The sequence below is a fragment of the Triticum aestivum genome, chromosome 4B, assembly GCF_018294505.1.
Source record: "Triticum aestivum cultivar Chinese Spring chromosome 4B, IWGSC CS RefSeq v2.1, whole genome shotgun sequence".
NCBI lineage: Eukaryota > Viridiplantae > Streptophyta > Magnoliopsida > Poales > Poaceae > Triticum > Triticum aestivum.
The window spans coordinates 29,954,304-29,978,455 of record NC_057804.1 but is presented as its reverse complement, the minus strand read 5'-3'; the positions used below and the strand labels follow the sequence as shown (position 1 = coordinate 29,978,455).

At 49.4% G+C, this 24,152-nt stretch overlaps 1 pseudogene; it reads left to right on the top strand.

Moving 5' to 3' along the window:
* The first annotated feature begins 18,652 nt into the window (after positions 1–18,652).
* On the top strand, positions 18,653–20,433 carry LOC123094305 (multicopper oxidase LPR1 homolog 1-like; annotated as a pseudogene).
* Positions 20,434–24,152: the final 3,719 nt, after the last annotated feature.

Below are 24,152 nucleotides of genomic sequence, written 5' to 3'. Positions count from 1 at the left end.
GCGAGCTGACTACTAAAGAGTCGGCTATCTTTAATAGAGGCTAGTATAAAGCGGCAAGCCGACTACTCATGAGTCGCCTTTTTGCCTCAGAGATGCTGGAGGCCGTCTTACGCTATGTTCGTGCTTTGGGTCCTTAGCCATTTTTCGTGTGGGCGCCCGTTCTTCCTCACTCCTGCCCACCACACAGTCGCTCTACGAGCTGCGGCTTTGCCAGGAGACGGATTAGGCACCGCGCACTACTTGTCTGACTGCGGGAAGCTCCTCATAGCGCGAGGCGGCGAGTCCCCGGGCCGACTAGTCGGGCCCGGTGCCAAGCGGCATTTAACAAAGAGTAATATACTTGAAGGCATAATTCTTATCATACAGATAACAAAAAAGGGCAGTCCCCGAGCTCGTCTCGGGGGGCCCAAAGTCTTGGTACTTTAATACAAAAGGGTAGCGTGATACATACTGCATCAACTGTAAAATCTTCGGAGAAGATTTGCATTCCACAGGCGTTCTGTCTCTTTGCCGGAGTCGTCCCTCTTGCGCGCTCGGGGCTTCTAAGCATCGATCAGGTAGTAGGAGTCGTTTCCCAGCACCTTGCTGATGATGAAGGGGCCTTCCCAAGGCGCCGACAGCTTGTGCTGGCCGGCTGTTCGCTGGATCAGTTGGAGCACAAGGTCGCCCTCTTGGAAAGATCTTGGCCTGACCTTCCTGTTGTAGTATGGACGCTGACTCTGCTAGTAGATGCTGGACCGGCTGAGTGCCAACAGCCGGCCCTTTTCCAGTAGATCGACGCCGTCTTGACGTGCTTCTTCTGCTTCTTCCTCGGTGTACATAGTGACTCGCAGGGAGTCAAACTCTATGTCCGTCGGGATGACGGCTTCGGCACCGTAGACGAGGAAGAAGGGTGTGAAGCCGGTTGACTTGTTTGGAGTCGTGCGCAGACTCCAGAGGACGGCCGGTAGTTCCTCAAGCCAGCAGCCGGTTGATCGCTCCAGCGGCACGACCAGTCGAGGCTTGATGCCGGATAAGATGAGGCCGTTTGCCCGCTCCACCTGGCCGTTTGACTGCGGATGGGCGACGGACGCTAAGTCCAGTCGGATGCCCTGCGTCGCGCAGAAACGGGCCAAGGCGCCTTTGGCAAAATTTGTGCCATTGTCGGTGATGATGCTGTGCGGGATGCCGTACCGAGTCGTGATGTCGGCGATGAAAGTCACTGCAGTCGGACCATTCAACTTCTTGATGGATTTCACTTCTATCCACTTGGTGAACTTGTCCACTGCGACAAGTAGATGAGTCAAGCCACCTCGTGTCGTCTTGAATGGTCCCACCATGTCCAGGCCCCAAACTGCAAAGGGCCAGGCGACGGGGATAGTCTTGAGTGCGGAAGTTGGCTGAAGTGGCTGTGGAGTAATCGATCAGCCAGTCCTCTGGCTTCATGGTGCCGGTATATTTGGGCGTGTCCCGGGGGAGCGTGAACCCTTTGGGGAAGGGCTCATCTCGGATGCGGGGTCCAAAACAGGGAGGACCCAACTCGTCTTCTTCTTCCAGCGCCAAGGATCGGTGGAGTCGGTCGATCCGGTGACGGGCATCGTTCTCTCCGACTCCCTCTCGGCGGCCAAGACGGTCGCCGAGAGTCGTATGTTCTATGGGCAGCGGGGAGACTCGCCTTTCTCTGCGAGGAGGGGGAGGCAGATAGTCGTCCCGCCGTTCCACCGCTTTGGGACGGCCGTCTTGGTCGCGCTCGATGGTAATGTGAGTCCGACTGTGGCTAACAGCCGGCTCCTTGTGAAGGAAATATGCCCTAGAGGCAATAATAAAGTTATTATTTATTTCCTCATATCATGATAAATGTTTATTATTCATGCTAGAATTGTATTAACCGGAAACATGATATATGTGTGAATACATAGACAAACATATAGTCACTAGTATGCCTCTACTTGAGTAGCTCATTAATCAAAGATGGTTATGTTTCCTAACCATAGACATGTGTTGTCATTTGATTAATGGGATCACATCATTAGAAGAATGATGTGATTGACATGACCCATTCCGTTAGCCTAGCACTTGATCGTTTAGTATATTGCTATTGCTTTCTTCATGACTTATACATGTTCCTGTAACTATGAGAAATATGCAACTCCCGTTTACCGGAGGAACGCTTTGGGTACTACCAAACGTCACAACGTAACTGGGTGATTATAAAGGAGTACTACAGGTGTCTCCGAAGGTACATGTTGAGTTGGCGTATTTCGAGATTAGGTTTTGTCACTCCGATTATCGGAGAGGTATCTCTGGGCCCTCTCGGTAATGCGCATCTTTATAAGCCTTGCAAGCAATGTGACCAAATGAGTTGGTTACGGAATGATGCATTACAGAACGAGTAAAGAGACTTGCCGGTAACGAGATTGAACTAGGTATTGGATACCGACGATCAAATCTCGGGCAAGTAACATACCGATGACAAAGGGAACAACGTATGTTGTTATGCGGTTTGACCGATAAAGATCTTCGTAGAATATGTAGGAACCAATATGGGCATCCAGGTTCCGCTATTGGTTATTGACCGAGAATAGTTCTAGGTCACGTCTACATAGTTCTCGAACCCGTAGGGTCCGCACGCTTAACGTTACGATGATAGTTTTATTATGAGTTTATAAGTTTTGATGTACCGAAGTTTGTTCGGAGTCCCGGATGTGATCACGGACGTAACGAGGAGTCTCGAAATGGTCGAGACATAAAGATCGATATATTGGAAGCCTATATTTGGACATCGGAATCGTTCCGGGTGAAATCAGCATTTTACCGGAGTACCGGGAGGTTACCGGAACCCCCCGGGGGGTTATTGGGCCTACATGGGCCTCGAGGGAGAAGAGGGAAGGAGGCAGGAGGGGGCCGTGCGCCCCTCCCCTTCCTAGTCCGAATAGGACAAGGGAAGGGGGGCGGCGCCCCCCCTTTCCTTCCCCTCTTCCTCCTCTTTCCCCCCTTCTCCTATTCCAACTAGGAAAGAAGGGAGTCCTACTCCCGGTGGGAGTAGGACTACCCCCTTGGCGCGCCCTCCTTGGTCGGCCGCCTCCTCCCCCCTGGCTCCTTTATATACGGGGGCGGGGGGCACCCCATAGACACACAAGTTGATCTACGGATCGTTCCTTAGCCGTGTGCGGTGCCCCCCTCCACCATATTCCACCTCGGTCATATCGTCGCAGAGTTTAGGCGAAGCCCTGCGCCGGTAGAGCATCATCATCGTCACCACGCCGTCGTGCTGACGGAACTCATCCCCGAAGCTTTGCTGGATCAGAGCCAGGGGATCGTCATCGAGCTGAACGTGTGCTGAACTCGGAGGTGCCGTACGTTCGGTACTTGGATCGGTCGGATCGTGAAGACGTATGACTACATCAACCGCGTTGTCATAACGCTTCCGCTTACGGTCTACGAGGGTACATGGACAACACTCTCTCCTCTCGTTGCTATGCCATCACCATGATCTTGCGTGTACGTAGGAAATTTTTTGAAATTACTACGTTCCCCAACAGTGGCATCCGAGCCTAGGTTTTATGCATTGATGTTATATGCATGAGTAGAACACAAGTGAGTTGTGGGTGATACAAGTCATACTGCTTACCAGCATGTCATACTTTGGTTCGGCGGTATTGTGAGATGAAGCGGCCCGGACCAACATTACGCGTACGCTTACGCGAGACTGGTTACACCGTTCCGAGCACTCGTGCTTAAAGGTGGCTGGCGGGTGTCTGTCTCTCTCACTTTAGCTGAATCGAGTGTGGCTACACCCGGTCCTTGCGAAGGTTAAAACAGCACCAACTTGACGAACTATCGTTGTGGTTTATATGCGTAGGTAAGAACGGTTCTTGCTAAAGCCTGTAGCAGCCACGTAAAATTTGCAACAACAAAGTAGAGGACGTCTAACTTGTTTTTGTTGGGGAACGTAGTAATTTCAAAAAAATTCCTACGCACACGCAAGATCATGGTGATGGCATAACAACGAGAGGGGAGAGTGTTGTCCACGTACCATCATAGGCCGTAAGTGGAAGCGTTATGACAACGCAGTTGATGTAGTCGTACGTCTTCACGATCCGACCGATCCAAGTACCGAACGTACGGCACCTCTGAGTTCAGCACACGTTCAGCTCGATGACGTTCCCCGGGCTCCAATCCAGTAAAGCGTCGGGGATGAGTTCCGTCAGCACGACGGCGTGGTGACGATGATGATGTTCTACCGGCGCAGGGCTTCGCCTAAACTCCGCGACGATATGAGCGAGGTGGAATATGGTGGAGGGGGCACTGCACACGGCTAAGGAATGATCCGTAGATCAACTTGTGTGTCTATGGGGTGCCCCCTGCCCCCGTATATAAAGGAGTGGAGGAGGAGAGGGCCGGCCCTCTCTATGGCGCGCCCTAGGGGAGTCCTACTCCCACCGGGAGTGGGATTCCCCCTTTCCTAGTCCAACTAGGAGTCCTTCCATGTAGTAGGAGTAGGAGACAAGGAAGGGGAAGAGAGAAGGGAAGGAAGGAGGGGGTGCGGCCCCTCCCCCTAGTCCAATTCGGACTAGGCCATGGGGGGGCGCGCGGCCTGCCCTAGGCAGCCCCTCTCTCTTTCCCGTATGGCCAATAAGGCCCAATACTTCTCCCCGGCGAATTCCCGTAACTCTCCGGTACTCCGAAAAATACTCGAATCACTCGGAACCTTTTCGAACTCCGAATATAGTCATCCAATATATCGATCTTTACGTGTCGACCATTTCGAGACTCCTCGTCATGTCCCCGGTCTCATCCGGGACTCCGAACTCCTTCGGTACATCAAAACTCATAAACTCATAATATAACTGTCATCGAAACCTTAAGCGTGCGAACCCTACGGGTTCGAGAACTATGTAGACATGACCTAGAACTGTTTCCGGTCAATAACCAATAGTGGAACCTGGATGTTCATATTGGCTCCTACATATTCTACGAAGATCTTTATCGGTCAAACCGCATAACAACATACGTTGTTCCCTTTGTCATCGGTATGTTACTTGCCCGAGATTTGATCGTCGGTATCCAATACCTAGTTCAATCTCGTTACCGGCAAGTCTCTTTACTCGTTCCGTAATGCATCATTCCTTAACCAACTCATTTGGTCACATTGCTTGCAAGGCTTATAAAGATGTGCATTACCGAGAGGGCCCAGAGATACCTCTCCGACAATCGGAGTGAAAAAACCTAATCTCGAAATACGCCAACTCAACATGTACCTTTGGAGACACCTGTAGTACTCCTTTATAATCACCCAGTTACGTTGTGACGTTTGGTAGTACCCAAAGTGTTCCTCCGGTAAACGGGAGTTGCATAATTCTCATAGTTACAGGAACATGTATAAGTCATGAAGAAAGCAATAGCAACATACTAAATGATCAAGTGCTAGGCTAACGGAATGGGTCATGTCAATCACATCATTCTCCTAATGATGTGATCCCATTAATCAAATGACAACTCTTTTGTCCACGGCTAGGAAACATTACCATCTTTGATAAACGAGCTAGTTAAGTAGAGGCATACTAGTGACACTATGTTTGTCTATGTATTCACACATGTATTATGTTTCCGGTTAATACAATTCTAGCATGAATAATAAACATTTATCATGAAATAAGGAAATAAATAATAACTTTATTATTGCCTCTAGGGCATATTTCCTTCAGTTTTTGCAGGGCATGTTGTGATGTGATATGGTCAAGACGTGATGCTATATTTTATTGTATGAGATGATCATGTTTTGTAACCGAAGTTATCGGCAACTGGCAGGAGCCATATGGTTGTTGCTTTATTGTATGAAATGCAAACGCCCTGTAATTGCTTTACTTTATCTCTAAGCGGTAGCGATAGTCGTAGAAGCAATAGATGGCGTAACGACAACGATGCTACGATGGAGATCAAGGTGTCGCGCCGGTGACGATGGTGATCACGACGGTGCTTCGAAGATGGAGATCACAAGCACAAGATGATGATGGCCATATCATATCACTTATATTGATTGCATGTGATGTTTATCCTTTATGCATCTTATCTTGCTTTGATTGACGGTAGCATTTTAAGATGATCTCTCACTAATAATCAAGAAGTGTTCTCCCTGAGTATGCACCGTTGCGAAAGTTCTTCGTGCTGAGACACCACGTGCTGATCGGGTGTGATAGGCTCTATGTTCAAATACAACGGGTGCAAAACAGTTGCACACGCGGAATACTCAGGTCATACTTGACGAGCCTAGCATATACAGATATGGCCTCGTAACACGGAGACCGAAAGGTCGAACGTGAATCTTATAGTAGATATGATCAACATAGTGATGTTCACCATTGAAACTACTCCATCTCACGTGATGATCGGACATGGTTTAGTTGATTTGGATCACGTGATCACTTAGATGACTAGAGAGATGTCTGTCTAAGTGGGAGTTCTTAAGTAATATGATTAATTAAACTTAAATTTATCATGAACTTAGTACCTGATAGTATTTTGCTTGTCTATGTTTGTTTGTAGATAGATGGCTCGTGCTGTTGTTCCGTTGAATTTTAATGCGTTCCTTGAGAAAGCAAAGTTGAAAGATGATGGTAGCAATTACACGGACTGGGTCCGTAACCTGAGGATTATCCTCATTGCTGCACAGAAAAGTTACGTCCTGGAAGCACCGCTGGGTGCCAGGCCTGCTGCTGATGCAACTGACGACGTTAAGAACGTCTGGCAGAGCAAAGCTGATGACTACTCGATAGTTCAGTGTGCCATGCTTTACGGCTTAGAACCGGGTCTTCAACGACGTTTTGAACGTCATGGAGCATATGAGATGTTCCAGGAGTTGAAGTTAATATTTCAAGCAAATGCCCGGATTGAGAGATATGAAGTCTCCAATAAGTTCTATAGCTGCAAGATGGAGGAGAATAGTTCTGTCAGTGAACATATACTCAAAATGTCTGGGTATAATAATCACTTGATTCAACTGGGAGTTAATCTTCCTGATGATAGTGTCATTGACAGAATTCTTCAATCACTGCCACCAAGCTACAAGAGCTTCGTGATGAACTATAATATCCAAGGGATGAACAAGACAATTCCCGAGCTCTTCGCAATGCTAAAGGCTACGGAGGTAGAAATCAAAAAGGAGCATCAAGTGTTGATGGTCAACAAGACCACTAGTTTCAAGAAAAAAGGCAAAGGGAAGAAGAAGGGGAACTTCAAGAAGAACAGCAAGCAAGTTGCTGCTCAAGAGAAGAAACCCAAGTCTGGACCTAAGCCTGAAACTGAGTGCTTCTACTGCAAGCAGACTGGTCACTGGATGCGGAACTGCCCCAAGTATTTGGCAGATAAGAAGGATGGCAAAGTAAACAAAGGTATATGTGATATACATGTTATTGATGTGTACCTTACTAATGCTCGCAGTAGCACCTGGGTATTTGATACTGGTTCTGTTGCTAATATTTGCAACTCGAAACAGGGACTACGGATTAAGCGAAGATTGGCTAAGGACGAGGTGACGATGCGCGTGGGAAATGGTTCAAAAGTCGACGTGATCGCGGTCGGCACGCTACCTCTACATCTACCATCGGGATTAGTTTTAGACCTAAATAATTGTTATTTGGTGCCAGCGTTGAGCATGAACATTATATCTGGATCTTGTTTGATGCGAGACGGTTATTCATTTAAATCGGAGAATAATGGTTGTTCTATTTATATGAGTAATATCTTTTATGGTCATGCACCCTTGAAGAGTGGTCTATTTTTATTGAATCTCGATAGTAGTGATACACATATTCATAGTGTTGAAACCAAAAGATGCAGAGTTGATAACGATGGTGCAACTTATTTGTGGCACTGCCGTTTAGGTCATATCGGTGTAAAGCGCATGAAGAAACTCCATACTGATGGGCTTTTGGAATCACTTGATTATGAATCACTTGGTACTTGCGAACCGTGCCTCATGGGCAAGATGACTAAAACGTCGTTCTCCGGAACTATGGAGCGAGCAACTGATTTGTTGGAGATCATACATACTGATGTTTGTGGTCCAATGAATGTTGAGGCTCGTGGCGGGTATCGTTATTTTCTCACCTTCACAAATGATTTGAGCAGATATGGGTATATCTACTTAATGAAACACAAGTCTGAAACATTTGAAAAGTTCAAAGAATTTCAGAGTGAAGTGGAAAATCATCGTAACAAGAAAATAAAGTTTCTATGATCTGATCGTGGAGGAGAATATTTGAGTTACGAGTTTGGTCTACACTTGAAACAATGCGGAATAGTTTCGCAACTCACGCCACCCGGAACACCACAACGAAATGGTGTGTCTGAACGTCGTAATCGTACTTTACTAGATATGGTGCGATCTATGATGTCTCTTACTGATTTACCGCTATCGTTTTGGGGTTATGCTTTAGAGACGGCCGCATTCACGTCAAATAGGGCACCATCAAAATCCGTTGAGACGACGCCTTATGAACTGTGGTTTGGCAAGAAACCAAAGTTGTCGTTTCTTAAAGTTTGGGGCTGCGATGCTTATGTGAAGAAACTTCAACCAGATAAGCTCGAACCCAAATCGGAGAAATGTGTCTTCATAGGATACCCAAAAGAGACTATTGGGTACACCTTCTATCACAGATCTGAGGGCAAGATTTTCGTTGCTAAAATCGGATCCTTTCTAGAGAAGGAGTTTCTCTCGAAAGAAGTGACTGGGAGGAAAGTAGAACTTAATGAGATAACTGTATCTACTCCCTTGTTGGAAAGTAGTTCATCACAAGAACCGGTTCCTGTGACAACTACACCAACTGGCGAGGAAGCTAATGATATTGATCATGAAACTTCAGATCAAGTTTCTACTGAACCTCGTAGGTCTACCAGAGTAAGATCCGCACTAGAGTGGTACGGTAATCCTATTCTGGAAGTCATGTTACTTGACCATGATGAACCTACGAACTATGAGGAAGCGATGATGAGCCCAGATTCTGCAAAATGGCTAGAGGCCATGAAATCTGAGATGGGATCCATGTATGAAAACAAAGTATGGACTTTGGTTGACTTGCCCGATGATCGGCAAGCCATTGAGAATAAATGGATCTTTAAGAAGAAGACTGACACTGATGGTAATGTAACTATCTATAAAGCTCGACTTGTTGCGAAAGGTTTTCGATAAGTTCAAGGGGTTAACTACGATGAGACTTTCTCACCCGTAGCGATGCTTAAGTCTGTCCGAATCATGTTAGCTGTTGCTGCATTTCATGATTATGAAATTTGGCAAATGGATGTCAAAACTGCATTCTTGAATGGATTTCTGGAAGAAGAGTTGTATATGATGCAACCAGAAGGTTTTGTTGATCCAAAAGGTGCTAACAAAGTGTGCAAGCTCCAGCGATCCATTTATGGACTGGTGCAAGCATCTCGGAGTTGGAATAAACGTTTTGATAGTGTGATCAAAGCATATGGTTTTATACAGACTTTTGGAGAAGCCTGTATTTACAAAAAAGTGAGTGGGAGCTCTATAGCATTTCTAATATTATATGTGGATGACATATTGTTGATTGGAAATGATATAGAATTTTTGGATAGCATAAAAGGATACTTGAATAAAAGTTTTTCAATTAAAGACCTCGGTGAAGCTGCTTACATATTGGGCATAAAGATCTATAGAGATAGATCAAGACGCTTGATTGGACTTTCACAAAGCACGTACCTTGATAAAGTATTGAAAAGGTTCAATATGGAACAGGCAAAGAAAGGGTTCTTGCCTGTATTACAAGGTATAAAGTTGAGTCAGACTCAATGCCCGACCACTACAGAAGATAGAGAGAAAATGAAAGGAGTTCCCTATGCTTCAGCCATAGGCTCTATCATGTATGCAATGATGTGTACCATACCTGATGTGTGCCTTGCTATTAGTTTGGCAGGGAGGTACCAAAGTAATCCAGGAGTGGGTCACTGGACAGCGGTCAAGAACATCCTGAAATACCTGAAAAGGACTAAGGATATGTTTCTCATATATGGAGGTGACAAAGAGCTAGTCGTAAATGGTTACGTCGATGCAAGCTTTGACACTGATCCGGACAATTCTAAATCGCAAACCGGATACGTATTTTTATTAAATGGTGGAGCTATAAGTTGGTGCAGTTCTAAACAAAGTGTCGTGGCGAGATCTACATGTGAAGCGGAGTACATAGCTGCTTCGGAAGCAGCAAATGAAGGAGTCTGGATGAAGGAGTTCATTTCCGATCTAGGTGTTGTACCTAGTGCATCGGGACCAATGAAGATCTTCTGTGACAATACTGGTGCAATTGCCTTGGCAAAGGAATCCAAATTTCACAAGAGGACCAAGCACATCAAGAGATGCTTCAATTCCATTCGGGACCAAGTCCAAGTGGGAGACATATTCATTTGCAAGATACATACGGATCTGAATGTTGCAGACCCATTGACTAAGCCTCTCTCACGAGCAAAACATGATCAGCACCAAGACTCCATGGGTGTTAGAATCATTACTATGTAATCTAGATTATTGACTCTAGTGCAAGTGGGAGAATGAAGGAAATATGCCCTAGAGGCAATAATAAAGTTATTATTTATTTCCTCATATCATGATAAATGTTTATTATTCATGCTAGAATTGTATTAACCGGAAACATGATACATGTGTGAATACATAGACAAACATAGTGTCACCAGTATGCCTCTACTTGAACTAGCTCATTGATCAAAGATGGTTATGTTTCCTAACCATAGGCATGTGTTGTCATTTGATTAATGGGATCACATCATTAGGAGAATGATGTGATTGACTTGACCCATTCCGTTAGCTTAGCACTTAATCGTTTAGTATGTTGCTATTGCTTTCTTCATGACTTATACAAAGTTCCTGCAACTATGAGATTGTGCAACTCCCGTTTACCGGAGGAACACTTTGTGTGCTACCAAACGTCACAACGTAATTGGGTGATTATAAAGGTGCTCTACAGGTGTCTCCAAAGGTACATGTTGAGTTGGCATAATTCGAGATTAGGTTTTGTCACTTCGATTGTCGGAGAGGTATCTCTGGGCCCTCTCGGTAATACTCATCACCTAAGCCTTGCAAGCATTGTAACTAATGAGTTAGTTATGAGATGATGTATTACGGAACGAGTAAAGAGACTTGCCGGTAACGAGTTTGAACTAGATATTGGATACCGACGATCGAATCTCGGGCAAGTAACATACCGATGACAAAGGGAACAACGTATGTTGTTATGCGGTTTGACCGATAAAGATCTTCGTAGAATATGTGGGAACCAATATGAACATCCAGGTTCCGCTATTGGTTATTGTTCGAGAATAGTTCTAGGTCATGTCTACATAGTTCTCGAACCCGTAGGGTCCGCACGCTTAACGTTACGATGACAGTTTTATTATGAGTTTATAAGTTTTGATGTACCGAAGGTTGTTCGGAGTCCCGGATGTGATCACGGACATGACGAGGAGTCTCGAAATGGTCAAGACATAAAGATTGATATATTGGATGACTATATTCGGACACCGGAAGTGTTCTGGGTGTTTTCGGAGAAAAACCAGAGTACGGGAGGGTTACCGGAACCCCCCCGGGAAGTAATGGGCCTTGATGGGCCCTAGTGGAGAGAGAGAGGGGCTGGCCAGGGCAAGAGGCGCGCCCCCTCCACTTGAGTCCGAATAGGACAAGGAAGGGGGGGCGGCGCCCCCTTGCCTTCCCCCTCTCCCACTCCTTCCTTCCCCCTCCTTCTTGGAATAGGAAAGGGAGGGGGCAAACCTACTTGGAGTAGGTTTTCCCCTCCTAGGGCGCGCCTCCCCTTAGGCCGGCCCCCTCCTCCTCTCCCCCTTTATATACGGGGGAGGGGGCACCCCATAGACACACAAGTTGATCTACGGATCGTTCCTTAGCCGTGTGCGGTGCCCCCTCCACCATATTCCACCTCGGTCATATTGTCGCGGAGTTTAGGCGAAGCCCTGCGCCGGTAGAACATCATCATCGTCACCACGCCGTCGTGCTGACTGAACTCATCCCCGACGCTTAGCTGGATTGGAGCCCGGGGAACGTCATCGAGCTGAACGTGTGCTGAACACGGAGGTGCCGTACGTTCGGTGCTTGGATCGGTCGATTCATGAAGACGTACGACTACATCAACCGCGTTGTCATAACGCTTCCGCTTAACGGTCTACAAGGGTACATGGACAATACTCTCCCCTCTTGTTGCTATGCCATCACCATGATCTTGCGTGTGCGTAGGAAAATTTTGAAATTACTACGTTCCCCAACACTAATGATATTGATCATGAAACTTCAGATCAAGTTTCTACTGAACCTCGTAGGTCTACCAGAGTAAGATCCGCACCAGAATGGTACGGTAATCCAATTCTGGAAGTCATGTTGCTTGACCATGATGAACCTACGAACTATGAGGAAGCGATGATGAGCCCAGATTCCGCAAAATGGCTAGAGGCCATGAAATCTGAGATGGGATCCATGTATGAAAACAAAGTATGGACTTTGGTTGACTAGCCCGATTATCGGCAAGCAATTGAGAATAAATGGATCTTTTAGAAGAAGACTGACGCTGATGGTAATGTAACTGTCTATAAAGCTCGACTTGTTGCGAAAGGTTTTCGACAAGTTCAAGGAGTTGACTACGATGAGACTTTCTCACCCGTAGCGATGCTTAAGTCTGTCCGAATCATGTTAGCTATTGCTGCATTTCATAATTATGAAATTTTGCAAATGGATGTCAAAACTGCATTCTTGAATGGATTTCTGGAAGAAGAGTTGTATATGATGCAGCCAGAAGGTTTTGTAGATCCAAAAGGTGCTAACAAAGTGTGCAAGCTCCAGCGTTCCATTTATGGACTGGTGCAAGCATCTCAGAGTTGGAATAAACGCTTTGATAGTGTGATCAAAGCATATGGTTTTATACAGACTTTTGGAGAAGCCTGTATTTACAAGAAAGTGAGTGGGAGCTCTGTAGCATTTCTGATATTATATGTAGATGACATATTATTAATTGGAAATGATATAGAATTTCTGGATAGCATAAAGGGATACTTGAATAAAAGTTTTTCAATGAAAGACCTCGGTGAAGCTGCTTACATATTGGGCATCAAGATCTATAGAGATAGATCAAGACGCTTAATAAGACTTTCACAAAGCATATACCTTGATAAAATTTTGAAAAAGTTCAAAATGGATCAGGCAAAGAAAGGGTTCTTGCCCGTACTACAAGGTGTGAAGTTGAGTCAAACTCAATGCCCGACCATAGCAGAAGATAGAGAGAAAATGAAAGATGTTCCCTATGCTTCAGCCATAGGCTCTATCATGTATGCAATGTTGTGTACCAGACCTGACGTATGCTTAGCAATAAGCTTGGCCGGAAGGTACCAAAGTAATCCAGGAGTGGATCACTGGACAGCAGTCAAGAACATCCTGAAATACCTGAAAAGGACTAAGGATATGTTTCTCGTATATGGAGGTGACAAAGAGCTAGCCGTAAATGGTTACGTCGATGCAAGCTTTGACACTGATCCGGACGATTCTAAATCGCAAACCGGATACGTGTTTTTATTAAACGGTGGATCTGTAAGTTGGTGCAGTTCTAAACAAAGCGTCGTGGCGGGATCTACATGTGAAGCGGAGTACATAGCTGCTTCGGAAGCAGCAAATGAAGGAGTCTGGATGAAGGAGTTCATTTCCGATCTAGGTGTCATACCTAGTGCATCGGGACCAATGAAAATCTTCTGTGACAATACTGGTGCAATTGCCTTGGCAAAGGAATCCAGATTTCACAAGAGGACCAAGCACATCAAGAGACGCTTCAATTCCATCCGGGACCTAGTCCAAGTGGGAGACATAGAGATTTGCAAGATACATACGGATCTGAATGTTGCAGACCCGTTGACTAAGTCACTCTCACGAGCAAAACATGATCAGCACCAAGACTCCATGGGTGTTAGAATCATTACTATGTAATCTAGATTATTGACTCTAGTGCAAGTGGGAGACTGAAGGAAATATGCCCTAGAGGCAATAATAAAGTTATTATTTATTTCCTCATATCATGGTAAATGTTTATTATTCATGCTAGAATTGTATTAACCGGAAACATGATACATGTGTGAATACATAGACAAACATATAGTCACTAGTATGCCTCTACTTGACTAGCTCATTAATCAAAGATGGTTATGTTTCCTAACCATAGACATGTGTTGTCATTTGATTAATGGGATCACATCATTAGAAGAATGATGTGATTGACATGACCCATTCCGTTAGCCTAGCACTTGATCGTTTAGTATATTGCTATTGCTTTCTTCATGACGTATACATGTTCCTGTAACTATGAGAAATATGCAACTCCCGTTTACCGGAGGAACACTTTGGGTACTACCAAACGTCACAATGTAACTGGGTGATTATAAAGGAGTACTACAGGTGTCTCCGAAGGTACATGTTGAGTTGGCGTATTTCGAGATTAGGTTTTGTCACTCCGATTGTCGGAGAGGTATCTCTGGGCCCTCTCGGTAATGCACATCTTTATAAGCCTTGCAAGCAATGTGACCAAATGAGTTGGTTACGGAATGATGCATTACGGAACGAGTAAAGAGACTTGCCGGTAACGAGATTGAACTAGGTATTGGATACCGACGATCAAATCTTGGGCAAGTAACATACCGATGACAAAGGGAACAACGTATGTTGTTATGCGGTTTGACCGATAAAGATCTTCATAGAATATGTAGGAACCAATATGGGCATCCAGGTTCCTCTATTGGTTATTGACCGAGAATAGTTCTAGGTCATGTCTACATAGTTCTCGAACCCGTAGGGTCCGCACGCTTAACGTTACGATGACAGTTTTATTATGAGTTTATAAGTTTTGATGTACCGAAGTTTGTTCGGAGTCCCGGATGTGATCACGGACGTACCGAGGAGTCTCGAAATGGTCGAGACATAAAGATCGATATATTGGAAGCCTATATTTGGACATCAGAATCGTTCCGGGTGAAATCGGCATTTTACCGGAGTACCGGGAGGTTACCGGAACCCCCCGGGGGGTTATTGGGCCTACATGGGCTTCGAGGGAGAAGAGGGAAGGAGGCAGGAGGGGGCCGCGCGCCCCTCCCCTTCCTAGTCCGAATAGGACAAGGGAAGGGGGGCGGCGCCCCCCCTTTCCTTCCCCTCTTCCTCCTCTTTCCCCCCTTCTCCTATTCCAACTAGGAAAGAAGGGAGTCCTACTCCCGGTGGGAGTAGGACTCCCCCCTTGGCGCGCCCTCCTTGGCCGGCCGCCTCCTCCGCCATGGCTCCTTTATATACGGGGGCGGGGGGCACCCCATAGACACACAAGTTGATCTACGGATCGTTCCTTAGCCGTGTGCGGTGCCCCCCTCCACCATATTCCACCTCGGTCATATCGTCGCGGAGTTTAGGCGAAGCCCTGCGCCGGTAGAGCATCATCATCATCACCACGCCGTCGTGCTGACGGAACTCATCCCCGAAGCTTTGCTGGATCAGAGCCCGGGGATCGTCATCGAGCTGAACGTGTGCTGAACTCGGAGGTGCCGTACGTTCGGTACTTGGATCGGTCGGATCGTGAAGACGTACGACTACATCAACCGCGTTGTCATAACGCTTCCGCTTACGGTCTACGAGGGTACGTGGACAACACTCTCTCCTCTCGTTGCTATGCCATCACCATGATCTTGCGTGTACGTAGGAAATTTTTTGAAATTACTACGTTCCCCAACACCTTGTCCTTCTTCCCGCGGGCCCCGCCAGTCGGTGTCTGACACGCCGCGCCTTGGTCTCGGCGGGGTGGCGGGTCGTCGTTTTGTCGCTGCGGCGCCTCCGTGCGGCAGCCGGCATCATTCTGCGCGGCAGCCGCATCGAGGAGCTGCTGAGCTCGCTCCGTCATCATGCGGCGCTCTTCGCCCTCGAAGTTGTCGAGCTCGTCTGCCGCCGCCTGGGCGGCGCGGATGTCCTCCGCGGGCGTGCATACACAGGGTGATCAGCCCCGAACAGATAGGCGATTGCCACGCCGCGTTGTCGGACCGCGCCTAGGCGGCTAGGCCCAGTCGGAGCCGGCGAGCCGCCCACGGCGCGATCCATCTCGCGCTGGTAGGCTTCTGACAAGCGCCTCATGCTTGCCAACTTCTTCGCGCCCTCGATAAGCTGAAGGCAGCGTGCCTCCAGCGTCTCGCGTCAGCGTCTCCCGGAATCGGCGCGGTGAGGTCTCGCAGAGCCGCGTCGAGCGGGTCGTGCGCTCCCTCATCGGAATGCTCGCCGTGATCAAGGACGAGAACTTCCGTGACGGTGCTTCCGCCGCTCCCCGCGCAAGGGAGCGGCTCGTCGTAGATCACCATGTTGGTGGGAAACGCGTCGAGCGACGCGGTGTCAGAGTCGACCAGCATCGGGTCGGTGGATCCTATGGACTCCAGGTCCACGGCAGGCTCGCCGGCGACGTGGAGTTGGTCGAGGAGACCCGAGAGGAGGCTCTCGGGGCCGCTCGTGTCTGCGTCGGACGCAGGCTCGTCGGAGAGGCGAACCTCACCGATAAGCTCGGCGAGGCAGCTGGCCGCGCAGGCGATCTTAGCGTCGTGCAGCGCGTCGGCGCAAACTCCATCTGGCGTGCCGGGCTGGCTGCGCTCGCCAGGGAGGAAAAGGGTTCCCGTCCAGAGCAGGTCTCCGGATGACGGTGCACCTCGCCCCACGGTGGGCGCCAAATGTCGGGGGTTGGGTACGACATATGCCAAAGGATGGCTAATCATGATGGGAGCAAGTAGAACGTCGCCGGTGCCCGAAAGCGGGATGAGACGAAGACATGCACGCCGGCGAAACTTAGCCAGCTTCAGGGCTCTCGGAGGAGATAACACCCCTACTGCTGCTCTGCGGGGTCTCCACATGGTCACCATGGCAAAGTGGCTACAATGGTGCTCCTGGAGCTGTATCTGGAGGTAGGAGAGGGCAAGGCTAGCTCTCTCCTTCCTATGCTCTAAGGTCTATCTCTATCGGGGTCCGAACCCTTTGCATGGGCTTCCCGGGGGGTTTATATAGGCCTACCCCCCAGGGGTACAATGGTAATCCGGCTGGGCGTGGGTCCCAACCGTCTGTCTCTCAGGCCGTCATCCGCTCTGCCGACTACTGGGGCCCGCCGACTGGCGGGCCCCGCGGACAGGCTTGACACTTTAGCGGTACTCCTGATGACGCTGGCTTGGTCATGTGGTCATGGCAACAGCGCCGCCGTCTGGCGTGCGTTCACTGTCGCCATTCCCCATCTTGTATGGTTAATGGCGTGCGGGGCCCGTGGGAGGAGTCGGGCGACTCCAGGGGGCCGACTCCCACGGGTCCGTCTCCAGGGCGCTCGTGCCGTCTTCGGTCTACCCACTGACAGGCGGCCCCGCCGTCCTTGGGTCGTACAGGTAGGCGTCATGGGCACAGTGCGCCGCCCACTGTGGCTGAGGTCAGGGCAGGCATGGCAACAGTGCCGAGCCCCGCTGGAGATCTTCAGCGATACGGCTTACTGTAGCCATGCCGGCCCCTTGTAAGCGGGGGGGACGGCCACGCCGTGGCCGTACCCCGCCTCGCCCTTTGAGACGAGGGTGGAGTCGCGGGCCGACTCTCCATAGCCGGCCTCTCTGGAAGTCGCCGGCCATGAGTCGGCTTATCTCGGAGTCGCCGTCTGGGACTCGGCTTATCTTGGAGTCGCCGTCTGGGACTCGGCTTATCTTGGAGTCGCCGTCTGGGACTCGGCTTATCTTGGAGTCGCCGTCTGGGACTCGGTATATCTTGGAGTCGTCCCTGGAACTCGGCATAACTTGGAATCGTCCCTGGGACTCGGCATAAGCGGCGCTGCTTATCCCAATGTCTTGAACGGTTCTGGGGCTCGGGTTAGCCTACCCGTAGCCCATTACTCCGACAGGAGTGGTTGAGAGGACGTGCGGGGTGAGACGAAGCGGGGATTAGCGTTTTTACCAATGGCAGCATGGGTAATTACATGCGGCTAAACACGGTTGGTGCTAAAACATCAGGAGTATATGGAACGTAGGATTTAATTCTATGTACGGTGCAGATTGTTTGGTTCTCCGCCCTCTTTTTTTTTATAAGGGTAGTAGATATGCCAGTGTTGTTCATTGTAGTTGAAATTAGAGTAAGGTTGGCCAATTTTGCCAGAACGGATGGTAGAACTGTGTCTTGGCTTGGTTCTGCTCCTCCTGATGTTGTTCAGTCAGCTCTCGCAGATTGTAATGTTACTGTGATTGAGTAATACAAAGTTTTCGACCGCACTGCCCGAGCCGTCGTACGTGGTGCCGTGTCAAACATATATTAATTCCATGTGCAACCAAAATTTGGACAACCAACCAACCAAGAGCCAAAATGTCATGGGCTGCCAAAAATTTGGTAGGGCAAATTTTGGCACCAGCCAAACATACCGACAAAATCAAAAAGGAAAAAGGGTAGCTAGTGGAAGCTCCACACATCAGCATGCAAATAGATGCTCACCAAAACTAGCTAGATAACATAGTGCGCTCATCACATTATTTGTTTCTTGCGTCTTGACACGGACATCACTTGGCAGTTCACATATATTGCACACACGCACTAGCATAGTGAGTGTTTCTGCCTTGAGAAAATTGGCTTGTTGCACAGGAAGATACGCTCATGCCGGACGGAATGCTCGGCAAGGCGGCGCTCGCCGTCCTTCTCCTGCTGGCCGGCCTCGCGGCCGGGACCAGGCCGCCGCCGCAGCCGGTGTCGGAGGACACGCTGGAGCAGGTCGCCGGCTCACTGGAAATGTACGTCGACAGGCTCCCTCAGATGCCCAAGTTACGCGGCTACTCCGTCGAACACGGCCGCCCCACGCCGGTGCACCTCGCCGTCGGGATGTACCGAAAGAAATGGGTTCGTCCGTAACATCATTCTTGTTCTTTAATTTGTGTATATGTACGTTGTGTTGGACTCTGGATGCATGCGTGCAGAAATTCCACCGTGACCTGCCGGCGACCACCGTGTTCGTGTTCGAAGAGTCGGCGGCGAGCGCCACGTTTCCCGGGCCGACCATCGAGGCCCTGCAAGGGGTCCCGCTGTTGGTGACGTGGGAGAACCACCTGCCGGAGCACCACGTCCTCCCGTGGGACCCCACCGTGCCTGTCGCCATCCCCAGGCATGGCGGCGTCCCGATCGTAGTGCACCTCCACGGCGGCGTCCACCCGCCGCAGTCCGATGGCAGCGCCTTCGCCTGGTTCACCGCCGGCTTCCGCGAGACGGGTGCCAAGTGGACGACGCCGACGTACGTGTACCCGAACGTGCAGTCCCCCGGCGTCCTCTGGTACCACGACCACGCTCTCGGCCTCACGCGCGCCAACCTCCTCGCCGGCCTCCTCGGCGCCTATGTCATCCATAATCCGGCGGTCGAGTGGCCGCTCGGTCTCCCATGCGGTGATGAGTTCGACCGCGTGTTCGTGCTCGCCGACCGCAGCTTCTACGCTGACGACTCCCTGTACATGAACTCCACCGGCAACAACCCGCGCATCCACCCACAGTGGCAGCCCGAGTACTTCGGCGACGCCATCACCGTCAACGGCAAGGCGTGGCCGTTCCTCCGCGTCGCTCGGCGTCGGTACCGCTTTCGCGTCATCAACGCCAGCAGCGCGCGCTACTTCAATCTGTTGCTGAGCAACGGCCTCCCCTTCCACGTCGTCGGCTCCGACACCAGCTACCTGCCCCGGCCGGTCACCGCCACCCACGTCCTTGTCAGCGTGTCTGAGTCGTTCGACGTCGTTGTCGACTTCTCCGACGACGAGTCCTCCAACGACCGCAGCTTCTCACGTCGGACGACCACCCGCTCCACGCCTCCACCTCCACCTGGCCACGTTCCAGGCGGTGCGCGTCCGGGGGCTCGTCGGGCTGGACGAGTTGAAGAGCTGCATGGCCAGGCTCAACGACGCGGGCAGGTGCAACCTGAGCCAGCACACCGCCGGGGACGCGGTGGCCGTGCCGGAGCACGAGAGGACGTGGAAGAACGTGGGAAAGATGGCGCCGGGATACGTGACGACGGTCGTGGTCAAGTTCCTGATGGTGGACACGGGCGAGGCCTACCCGTTCGACGCCACGGCCGAGCCCGGCTACGTCTATCACTGTCACGTACGTATTCGTACAACAAATATTTTTACTACTTGCCAACGTACAACTCAAAAAACAAATCTTGCCAAGACGTACACCATTGACGTTTTGTTGCTTTTTTTTCAGGAGTACGTCAATGGCGTACCTGATTTTTATAGAAGGGAGCAAAACATATTTACAAGAATGTTTCCAATGATGCAAGCATCACGGAAACGCACACAACACCCATAAACAAATTAATCTACTCTCTCGCAAAGATTTGTAATCTATCCATACCCGCCATGTTCCAATCACTCAGCTCATCCCTGATTTGGGCAACAAGATCCACTGTACCCCTTTGGTCGTGTACTCTTCCAAACACACGCGCGTTACGCTGCTTCCACAGTGACCAGGCAATGGCGATGACTGCCGTATCAAAAGTCCTTCTCGTCTTGCTCTGCACTCTAGCCCTTGCATCCAACCACCATGCCGTGAAAGTGCTGTCATGTGATGGTATGAGGATAGGTGTGTGTACCAGTGCGAAGAAATGGTACCACACCTCGCGGGCGTAAGTGCACTGTACCAGTATGTGGTCCACAGTGTCCTCCTCTTGCAAGCATGTAAAACATGGTGACGTGTTGTCCTGTAGCCCATGCCTGGTACGCCTATCAGAGGTCCACACACGGTACTGCACGGCCAGCCACACAAAGATTTTGCACTTAAGTAAGGCCCAACTCCTCCATATGCATTCGAATGTTGGTGTTCTCGTCAGACCCAAACACAACCTGAGGTAAGTGGAGCGGGCCGAGTAGACCCCAGAGACATCAGTTGGCCATCTGAATTGGTACGGCAATTGTGTATCCCTTGCCACCCTCGAAATTGCAAGTCTGAGATTCATGAGCTGCATCAACGCCAAGAAAGGGGTGGGTGCACTAATGTCGCGCTCCCATCTGTTATCTGTGAGTGCCTGTTCGACTGTGCGACTGTTGATCGTGCGGGTATTTACTAGAGATAGTATAGCCGGTGCTATATCTCGCACCGCCGATCCATAATCCATCGGTCCCTCCAGAAGAGAACCCTGCTGCCGATGCCTACTGTGATCGCAACCAAACTGTTGAACACCTCTTTAGCCTCGTTGTCAACCAAGAACGGGATTCCTTGCCATGGTCGTTCAGGATCTGTACGTCGCAACCACTCCCACTGTGCCCTGAGCGCCAAAGCTTGTAACCTGAGGTTTTTTATGCCCAAACCTCCATAGCAAGTTGGGCGGCATATAGTGTTCCACGCCACCAAGCACTGCCCTCCATTAGACTTCTCCTTCCCAGCCCAAAAGAAGGATGGCATCCAGCCATTTATCTCTTCAAACACCCAAGCCGGCGCCTCAAGGATCATAAGCTGATGTATGGGTCTGGCGGAGACCACAGATTTAATGAGCACAAGTCGTCCAGGCCTATGAATGAGGCCCTTCTGCCAGGCCGGGATGAACTTTTTCACTTGGTCAAGTAGGGGCTGCCAGTCATTTTTCGTAAGCTGGTTGATAGACAGAGGGATGCCCAAGTATTTGCATGGAAATTTGCCTATAGCACATTGGAGGATGGTAGCAATCCTGTTCTGGTCCTCCTCCGTTCCTCGAATGAGCACAACCATCGACTTCCTGTAGTTAACCCGGAGCCCAGATGCTTCGCCAAAACTGTGTAGGGCTGCTCGCACAAACTGTAGATCCTAGTCAGAGGGTTTGATAAACAAAGCAACATCGTCCGCATAAATGGATAAACGTTGTGTTGCCGAGACCCCTCTGATCGAGCTGATCACCCCCGCGACCTCGGCCTTTCTGAAAATGGCCGAGAGCGCCTCCATCGCAATCACGAACAGGAGCGGAGAAATCGGATCTCCCTGACGCAAACCACATGCGTGCAAGAAACTGAACCCCGGAACTCCATTCACAAGCACTTTGGTGCTAGCAGTCTGCAATAAGATGGCAATCCAGCGCATCCAAGTCTCGCCGAACCCTTTCTGTCGTAGCACCTGGAACAAAAAGGGCCAGGACAGAGTGTCAAAAGCCCTACTTATGTCCAACTTCAAAAACACTCCCGGGGTTTTCATAGCGTGCATTTTCTTTGCCACTTGCCGAACAAGCTCATGAAGGCATCTTCCCCGAATAAACGCAGACTGGTTGCAAAGTGACAATATCTGTCATGCGTCTTCTGGCGCGACAAGCCAACACTTTGGCAAATAACTTGGCAAAGCTGTGTGTCAAGCTTATAGGCCGAAAGTCTTCAACCTCCTCTGCGTCTGCACGTTTGGGGATTAGGGTTATGAGTGCTTTATTAAGCTTGCCAAATCCAAGTCCATCCCCAACATACAGCTTCATGAAGGCTGTCATGATGTCGTGCTTGATGATCGGCCAAGCCTTTTGATAAAAAAATCCCCATGAACCCGCCCGGCCCCGGAGCTCTGTCCGCCGGCAACTCCTTAATTACATTCCAAAATTCCTCCTCAGTGAAGATCCCCAACATACGTTTTGTTGCTTTTACTCGCAGATTTTGGATCATGAGGACAATGCCATGATTCAGCCGCTAAAGCTGATTAGATAATTATCGCCTCGGTTGCTATTTTTCTAAGACAAATGAGAAATACCTACTTCTGCAGCAAAAGCATAGTACAAATCTGACTTTAAGACACATACACTTGCAAATAATAAGAAAACATTCATCTTCAAGAGGGAGTTGTGTATGACAGATGAGCTCAACCTTGCAAAAATCTATTGCGGTGACAGAAAGTGGAACAATCTTTTATTGTGTAGTTGCCACTAGGGATAAAAAGATGATTACGTAGTTGTCATTTAAACGTAAGGATGAAGACCGAAAAATCACAGGGGCACGCACCTGCTATGCCCTCCCTACTGGCCATGGAAAATTTCAAACGGTCGACCGTGCGTGACAAATTTGACAAAATTGTCCAAAATAGCTCCAAACATGAGCACGGAGTTAAGCATTTATTGTCGACGAAAATATAAATAAGCAGAAAGCACAATGACATTTTTGTAGCCAGCAAAGCCAAAAACTAGGTAGCCAAGCAACACGAGATCGATCGGTCGATGACGTGACAAGGTAATCAAGCAAGAGATTTTTTTTTTCGAGAGTACGCCAATAGCGTACCTTAACTTTATAGAAGGGAGAAAATTATGTACAAGATTTCATGGTAGATCGTCACAAGCCGTCGATCCCACCCAACTACTCCAAAACACTAAGCGGACTACTCACAAAATCGTTGAACTCCTACTACTCCAGACAGCCTTCATAGATGCAGCTCCTGAAAAATAAGATTGGCCGTAGCGTGCACGTCTAGAATGGGACCCAACTGGAAAACCCTGGCGTTCCTTTGCTTCCACAACGTCCAGCAAATCAGCATGACAAACACATCAAATCCCTTCCTGTCCACTCTGCTGAACTGCTTGCGCGACCGCAACCACCATTGGTTAAGCCTATCGTGATGCATGGGGGTCAGGTTAGAATTGACGCCCACCGTGGAGAAGCATCTGAATCAAGCAAGAGATTAAGGCGTGTACAATTCAGGCATGTGAGCGCGCTAAATGCGTGCAATTAAGCAAAAAAGAAACATACGAATAAGCTAAGCAATGCTAGAAAACAAATCAGGAGAGTATGTGCGGAAGAAGGACATGCTACACAACTGGGTTTTATGAAAATAGGTAGGGCATTGTTCACACAAATAGGAGTGTTCTCACGGGCTCCCACGCCTTTTGCATCCCCGCCCTCGAGAACACGCTGCTCCTCGCCGGCGTCCAAAAAGTGACTTGGGAGGGCGTCCTGGAGCGGAGCGTGGCCGGAGCTCATGGCCGCGTGAGGCCGGGACGGGCGACGCGGTGCGGAGCGTGGCCACACGAGGCCGGGATGGGCGACGGGGGCGGAGCGTGGCCGGGGCGGAGCGTGGCCGGAGCTCGTGGCCGCGCGAGGCCGGGACGGGCGACTCAGGGCGGGCGTGGCCGGAGCTCGCCGCAGACGAGCCTCGGACG